This window comes from Heptranchias perlo, unplaced genomic scaffold (assembly GCF_035084215.1).
Source record: "Heptranchias perlo isolate sHepPer1 unplaced genomic scaffold, sHepPer1.hap1 HAP1_SCAFFOLD_54, whole genome shotgun sequence".
NCBI lineage: Eukaryota > Metazoa > Chordata > Chondrichthyes > Hexanchiformes > Hexanchidae > Heptranchias > Heptranchias perlo.
Genome location: NW_027139559.1, coordinates 7,507,953 through 7,517,184, shown reverse-complemented (window position 1 = coordinate 7,517,184; position 9,232 = coordinate 7,507,953).

The window sequence follows — 9,232 nt, the reverse complement described above, 5'->3', positions numbered from 1 at the left end:
TATATATATATATATATATATATATATATATAAACTGATATATCTGCTGTCTTTCTTTCTTTATTTTTCTCTCCTGTCTTAAAAACTCTATTTATTTTGCTCCATCTCCCGGTAACTCTGCCCTGCCCGTCTTTATTTACATCTCTCTCACACGTTCTCCCTCCCTTTTATGTGAATCTGTCTTAATTCTCAGCGCATTTTTAATCGTTAGATTTCTTCTTTCCCTGTTTTCGCTCTCCATCTCTCTCTCTCGCGCGCGCTCTCTCCCCTCTTTCTCTCTCTCTCGGTCTCTCTCTCTGTCTCCCCCTGTCTCACTTTCTCTGTCTTTCTATCTCTGTGTGTCTCTCTCAGTCTGTCTCTCTCTGCCTCTCTCTCTGTCTCTCCCTCTATCTCTCCCTCTGTCGCTCTCTCTGTGCCTTCCTCTCTCTTTGTCTCGCTCTCCCTCTGTCTCTCTCTCACTATCTCTCCCCTCCCGCTGTCCGTCCCTCTCTCTCTGCCTCTCTGTCTCCCCATTGTCTGCCTCTCTTTCTGTCTCTGTCTGTCTCTAGCTCCAGCCATCTCTTTGTCTGTCTGTCAGTCTCCCCGTCCCTCTGCCTGTCTTTCGCTGTCACTCTTACCCTCTCGCTCTCTGAAAGTCTCTCTCTCTGTCTTCCCCTGTGTCTATCTGCATCTCTATCTCCCTCTGTCAACCTGTCTTTCACACCGTCTCTTTCTCAATGTCTCTCTCTCTGTCTCTCTCTCCCCCTGTATTTCTCTATCTCTCTCTCTCTCAGTCTTTCCCTCTCTCTCTTTCTCTCACTCTTTATCTGTCTCTTCCTATCTGCCTCTCCCTCTCTCTCCAACTCTCGCTGTCTCTCTGTCTGCCTCTCCCACTATTGCTTTCTCTCCCTCACTCTCTGGGTATCTTTCTCTCTTTAGCACCCCTCTCTCTCTGTGTGCATCTCTCCCTCTCACTCTCCCTCTCACTCTCGATTTAAGTGGAGTGCTCCTATTCTGATCAGGCCCACCACAGCTACCTTGATTGCCAGGTTTGCCCATTTTGCAGGGCGATCATTTAGTTGAAGTCCAGCAGAGATCTTTAGTGCCGCCATTTTGAGCAACAATTCACACTTCTCGCCTGGAGAGCAAATCCCGCCTCAATAGGTCAGATTATCAATAAAATGCAACATCCGAATCAGATTGAAGATCATTTCATGGCCCCATGCTGCTCATTTAAAATGGACTTTGTGTCCTCTGGGAAGTGCAGAGGATGGAGTATGAAATGGCATTTAGTTCCAGTGCTTAAAACCCTTCAGCTCTTCCTATGATTTCACTAATTGAACAATTAGATTGAGTGGGTATTTCACCGCGTTCTTCAGCTCCTCTCTGAACTTAGTTTGGGTCAGGACATAAATACACGTGTTTGTGCAGGAACTGAGAAGCTGCAACATCTTTGCTGTGTGTTCTGTGATATAACCAGGGTCAGTATAGGAGTAATGAAACTGAATGTCTGTAATTCGCAGATAAATGTAAAATATAACCTGTGTTACCCATAACAATATAAAACTGACCGATATACTGAAGAGTAAAATGATGGATTTCTTTCGGTTCCCCATCTCTTCGTCCTTGTGATTCTCTCCATTGCTGCGAATCCAGAGTCCCCTGCGGACTCGACTGGACACTAAAATACGTCTGACCGTCAGAACATTGAAAAGCAATATCAGGCAGAACGGGATAAAGGGGGTTAAGATTAGGTGAAACATCTCAAATGCAGCCCATGCGGTGGATTCACGGAAGCTCTGTTTAATCTCACAAAACCAGGGAACATTATCAATTACATATCGAGGTTTAAGTGTAAAGTACCAGGGGAGACTCTCTAAACAGCCCAGAACACTCACTGTTCCCAGAACCACAGCCGTCGTTTTCATAGTACAATATTTAGTTTTCAGATTCTCACAACAAATGGCCACAAATCGATCAAAGGTGAAAGCAACTGTGAACCAAACAGAAACCACCGTGGCTGCATTACTCAAGAAGATAAGTAAAGTACACACGGGAGTCATGTTCAGGAATGACCATGGGAGATGAAGCGCATTAATCCGATTCAATATTGGATCAGCAATAACGACCAGGAAATCGGCGACTGCCATTCCCACCAGGTAATGACTGATACATTTGGAGAGACCGCACTTTCCTCGGGACAGGATCACAATCGCCACCAAATTAACTGGAAAGAGAGAAAGGGAAGCAGAGAAATTACTGATCAGACCTGGAGCAAAACAACAGTTTGAGAGGGTCTGGGGTGAAATTTCCAACTTTGTTGCTGCATCAAACTGTGGAAAGTGATTCATTGACAGGGGCTGGCACTAAGCGGGAAAGGCATCTGGAGACCGAGCCAGTGAGTGAGATTGGGAGAGAGACAAGGAAAAGGACATGTAGGAGCTGGAAGGGCGTCAGGAGCGGATGGTTTGGCAAAGCGGATCAACTGAAGCAATGGATGAGGAGACAGAGGATTCAATGCATTGGGAGGAGAGGCTGGGATTCACAGGGAGAGACAGCAGCAGAGTGTTGGAGGAAATCTAATCTATAGGTCCCAATAACACAATCCAAATAATGCGTTCAACAATTCATTTTTGTGGATATTGGTGTCAGGGAACATGTGTTGGATACAAAAAGTGTTCAATAAATTTACCTTGTACAATCAATTAAAATTACATTTAACAGCATTAATTAAATCCACATCCTTGTTTATTGAATGCAGCTGAGCTTTAAAAATACAATGTCCTGCTAATTAATGATGATCAAGAAATTACTGATTCCATTTTTCAAGTAAATTTTAGTTATGTTTCGTGTTAAGTTGGAAAACAGGGAACATTCATAAAAACAGAGTGAGGACCCGAAAGGGTCTAAACATGAGGGGCGAGTCGCACAATAAAAACTCACCCAATCTGACCACATCATAATAACACCTTCAAGACACATTTTCTAAATTTAATTATTCTGGAAGTTTCTGCAGTTTATTCACACTGCACCTCTTGCTTTCCTCTCAGCCGCCTTCTCTATCACTCTACTCCCAAGTCCAATTTCATATCCGATTAAATCCTATCATCCTGCCCCTGCATTTTGTTCACCAGCCCCACCGACCCTATACTCAGTGACAGTTTGTTCAATAGTGAAGTCACTGTGGAATAGTTCAATGTTTCCAGAGATCATCCAGATCTCCGCCTGTTCACCTACGCCAATCACTTCATCTGCAAATCATGGAATAAACAGAATCAAATGCCTCTTCCAGACAGATCTCACAATGATTGAGATTCCTTCTCCTGTACTTGTTAAGTAAAGTGTTAGATGGCGGGATTGTTCAATTAACAAAACGCCAATATCATACTTATAACCTACAGATAAATAGAAGGGCGCCAGATTCCACCTGATACAGTGCAAACTGATACAACATAACCTCAAAACATTTCATTTTACAATGAAGTCCAGTGACAGTCAGTGAATTTATCCACATTGAAGCAGAAAAGGAGATGTGAAAGAATCAGCAGCAAACTCAGTTCAGTAACCAGGCATCTGAAACGGCGTCAGATACACACATAATGAAATAATATTTCTTAACAGTGATAACTAATAAGTAGATTGAAATTCCAGTTAAACTGAAGCATGTTATTGGGGAGGGAGGACATTGTGCTGACACCTTGTAACACTGATACCGTGAGCTGTCACATTATCAATCACTGACAGCAGATTGATAAAAAAGTATTCCATGACAGGTTAGCTCCACAACATTAAATTGTTAACAGCTTCTGACAGTCTGATACCAGCTCTTAGCCCAGTCACCTGATCCCCATACATTCATTCGAAAGAATAATCCAGTAACAATGCCAATGTTGGATAAACAATGCCCATTTCCGATATGATGTATCTTCTACAAGACCAAACGTTTAGTATTTAAGGAGACACCATCATTCAATAATACATTAAGTACAGAGAATAATCCAGTAACAATACGAGGATTGGGAAAAACTACATTACAGTTATAATGCAGCTCCCACAAGACCGAAAGAGCAGAGACTTTACAAATTACATCATTCAACCGTTAAAACAGAACAGAACAGGCGACCGTGTAAAACATGCAGGGAGAAAAAAAAATTAATGCACCAACAGCAGCAGAGTGAACACCTGATTCCAATATCTTCAATAAAGATAAGTAACAATGCCAAAATTGGATACACAGAGGTCACTAGAAATAGAATGTAACTCCCATAAGACCGAATGTTTAGAAGCTAAGGAAATACCATTGTTCAACAAAACAGTTCGTACAGAGAATAATCCAGTACCAATGCCAGGGTTAGACACTGAAAGAGAATATTACAGATATGATGCAGCTCCAACAAGACCGAAAGAGCAGAAATTTAACAAATTTAATCATTCAGCCGATGGAACAGAACAGGCGACTGCGTAAAACATGCAGCACAAAAAAATCCAGGTACAGCAGCAGAGTTAACATCGATTTACACCATTAACAGCTGGGATAACGGCGTACCCAGAACTCCAACGGCTGCAAGAACAGGATAATAAATGCGTTGTATCTGACGGATTACTGGATATCCCATTTCTTTGAGAAGCACTGGCTTTTGTTGTCATGGAAACTACAGCTCCGGCAGGCACTCTGATCTGATCCAATCAAACCAGCCCTGATTTAGATAGGAGATAAATGTCCACTGACATGGTTATACTCCTGACTATTGCTATTGGTTACAGTTAAAAGGCAGGTTGAGGATTGCAGTCTAGAAATGACTGTGGGTGAAATTAGGGGACGGACACTGAACGTGTCCCAATCACATTCCTCTCTCCGTTATTTTACCCGTTTATTCTACATTGGTGAAATGCTCCAGTAAATTTGGTCCCGTGCAAAACGGAGCTAAGCTCATGACCTGATTTGACGTCCATCACAAACGCCACGTGATTCACTCACCCGCCTCCATTCCTTCCTCGGCACATTGCCATTGAAACCCTCATCAATTCCTCTGTACCCTCCAGACTCCATTCATCCAATGCACTCCTGACCGCCACACAAACTTCACCTTCCTTAAACGTGAACTCGTCCAAATCTCTGTCGTCTGTGTTTAACCAGCACCAGGTCCTGCTCGGCCTCACTGGCCCTCACTTGCTCCCAGTTCCATATCACTTAGATTTAAAATTCTCATCCTTTCGTTTAAATTCATCCATGGACCACCCCTCCGCATCCCACTCCCCTTCTCCACACAAAAAAAAATCATAAGAACACAAGAAATAGGTCGGGAGTAGGCCATCTGCTCCCTCGAACCTGCTCCACCATTCAACAAGATCACTGCTGATCTTCTACCTCACACCATTTTCCTGCACCATCTCCATATCCCTTTATGCCTTAAATATCTAGAAATCTATCCATCTCTGTTTTGAATGTACCCAAGGGCTGAGCAACAACAGCCCTCCGGGGTAGAGAATTTCAAAGATTCACTACCCTCTGAGTGAAAAAAAATCTCCTCATCACAGTCCTAAATGGCCTACCCCTTATTCTGAAACTGTGATCCCTGGTTCTCGACTCCATAGGCAGGGGAAACAGCCTCTTTGCATCGACACGATAAGAATTGAGTATGTTTCAATGAGATCAACTCTCATTCTTCTAAACTCCAGAAAAGACAGGCCCATTCTACTCAATCTCTGCTCATATGACAATCCCGCCATCCCTAGAATCAATCAAGTGAACCTTCGTTGCACTCCTCGAAGGCGATTACATCCTCTCTGAGGTAAGGAGAACGAAATTGTTCACAATACCCTAGGTGCGATCTCACCAAGGCCCTAGATAATTGCAGTAAGACATCCTTACAACTGCATTCAAATCCTATTGAAATAAAGGCCAACATATCATCTGCCTTACTAATTGCTTGCTGCATCTGCATGTTAGCTTTCAGTGACTCATGTACAAGGACATCAACATTTCCCAATCTCTCAACATTTAAAAAATAATCTGTATTTCTGTTTTTGCGAACGAAGTGGATAACTTCACATTGGTTTCACTTTATATTGCATCTGCCAGGTTCTTTCCCACTCACTTAGCCTGTCCATATCCCATTGAAGCCTCTTTGCATGCTCCTCATAACTCGCATTCCCACCTAGTTTTGCGTCATCAGCAAACGTGGAAATATTACATTTGGTCCCCTCATCTCAATCATTGATCAAGATTGGAAATAGTTGTGGCACCACGATTCACACTCTGCCAACCTGTAAAAGACCCGTTTATTCCTAATCTCTGTTTTCTGTCTGTTATCAGAGAATCATAGAAGTTACATCATGGAAACAGGCCCTTCGGCCCAACATGTCCATGTCGCCCAATTTATACCACTAAGCTAGTCTCAATTGCTTCCACTTGGCCCATATCCCTCTATACCCATCTTACCCATGTAACTGTCCAAATGCTTTTTAAAAGACGAAATTGTACCCGCCTCCACTACTGCCTCTGGCAGCTCGTTCCAGACACTCACCACCCTTTGAGTGAAAAAATTGCCCCTCTGGACACTTTTGTATCTCTCCCCTCTCACCTTAAATCTATGTCCCCTCGTTATAGACTCCCCTACCTTTTGGAAAAGATTTTGACTATCGACCTTATCTATGCCCCTCATTATTTTATAGACTTCTATAAGATCACCCCTTAACCTCCCACTCTCCAGGGAAAAAAGTCCCAGTCTATCTAACCTCTCCCTATAAGTCAATCCATCAAGTCCCGGTAGCATCCTAGTAAATCTTTTCTGCACTCTTTCTAGTTTAATAATATCCTATCTATAATAGGGTGACCAGAACTGTACACAGTATTCCAAGTGTGGCCTTACTAATGTCTTGCACAACTTCACCAAGACATTCCAACTCCTGTATTCAATGTTCTGACAAATGAAACCAAGCATGCCGAATGCCTTCTTCACCACCCTATCCACCTGTAACTCCACTTTCAAGGAGCTATGAACCTGTACTCCTAGATCTCTTTGTTCTATAACTCTCCCCAACGCCCTACCATTACCGGAGTAGGTCCTGGCCCGATTCGATCCACCAAAATGCATCACCTCACATTTATCTAAATTAAACTCTATCTGCCATTCATCGGCCCAATTTATCAAGATCCCGTTGCAATCCTAGATAACCTTCTTCACTGTCCACAATGCCACCAATCTTGGTGTCATCTGCAAACTTACTAACCATGCCTCCTAAATTCTCATCCAAATCATTAATATAAATAACAAATAACAGCGGACCCAGCACCGATCCCTGAGGCACACCGCTGAACACAGACCTCCAGTTTGAAAAACAACCCTCTACAACCACCCTCTGTCTTCTGTCGTCAAGCCAATTTTGTATCCAATTGGCGACCTCACCTTGGATCCCTTGAGATTTAACCTTATGTAACAACCTACCATGCGGTACCTTGTCAACGGCTTTGCTGAAGTCCATGTAGACCACGTCTGCTGCACAGCCCTCATCTATCTTCTTGGTTACCCATTCAAAAAACTCAATCAAATTCGTGAGACATGATTTTCCTCTCACAAAACCTTGCTGACTGTTCATAATCAGTCCCTGCCTCTCCAAATGCCTGTAGATCCTGTCCCTCAGAATACCCTCAAACAACTTACCCACTACAGATGTCAGGCTCACCGGTCTGTAGTTCCCAGGCTTTTCACTGCCGCCATTCTGAAACAAAGGAACAACATTTGCTACACTCCAATCTTCAGGCACCTCACCTGCATCTGTCGATAATTCAAATATCTCTGCTAGGGTACCCGCAATTTTCTCCCTAACCTCCCATAACGTCCTGGGATACATTTCATCAGTTCCCGGAGATTTATCTACCTTGATGCGCGTTAAGACTTCCAGCACCTCCCTCTCTGTAATATGTACACTCCTCAAGACATCACTATTTATTTCCCCAAGTTCCCTAACATCCATGCCTTTCTCAACCGTAAATACCGATGTGAAATATTCATTCAGGATCTCACCCATCTCTTGTGGTTCCGCATATAGATGACCTTGTTGATCCTAAAGAGGCCCTACTCTCTCCCTAGTTACTCTTTTGCCCTTTATGTATTTGTAGAAGCTCTTTGGATTCTCCTTTGCCTGATCTGCCAAAGTAATCTCATGTCCCCTTTTTGACCTCCTGATTTCTCTCTTAACTCTACTCCGGCAATCGCTATACTCTTCAAGGGATCCACTTGATCCCAGCTGCCTATGCATGTCATATGCCTCCTTCTTCTTTTTGACTGGGTCCTCAATCTCTCGAGTCATCCAAGGTTCCCTAATTCTACCAGCCTTGCCCTTCACTTTATAAGGAATGAGTTTACCCTGAACCCTGGATAACACACTTTTGAAAGCCTCCCACTTACCAGACGTCCCTTTGCCTGCCAACAGACTCTCGAAATCAACTTCTGAAAGTTCCTGTCTAATACCATCAAAATTGGCCTTTCCCCAATTTAGAATTTTAACTTTTGGGCTAGACCTATCTTTCTCCATCGCTATCTTAAAACTAATGGAATTATGATCACTGGTCCCAAAGTGATCCCTCACGAACACTTCTGTCACCTGCCCTTCATTATTTCCCAAGAGGAGGTCAAGTTTTGCCCACTCTCTAGTCGGTCCATCCACATACTGAATGAGAAATTCCTCCTGAATACACTCAACAAATTTCTCTCCATCAAAGCCCCTAATGCTATGGCTGTCCCAGTCAATGTTGGAAAAGTTTAAGTCCCCTACTATTACCACCCTATTTTTCTTGCAGCTGCCTGTAATCTCCTTACATATTTGCTCCTCAATTTCCCGTTGACGATGTGGGGGTCTGTAGTACAATCCTATCAAAGTGATCTCTCCATTCTTATTTTTCAGTTCTACCCATACAGACTCAGTGGGCGAACCCTCGGATATATCCCCTCTCACTACCGCTGTGATGTTCTCCCTAATCAAGAACGCAACTCCCCCTCCTCTCTTACCTTCTGCTCTATCTTTCCGATAGCATCTGTACCTGGAACATTGAGCTGCCAGTCCTGCCCCTCCCTTAGCTATGTTTCAGTAATAGCTCTAACATCACCCTCCCATGTACCCATCCATGCCCTGAGTTCATCTGCCTTGCCCATCAGAGTTCTTGCATTGAAATAAATGCAGTTTAATCTAGACTTCCCTTGGTCTTTGCCCTGCTTTCTCAGACCATCTGTCCGGTCATGTTCTGTACACT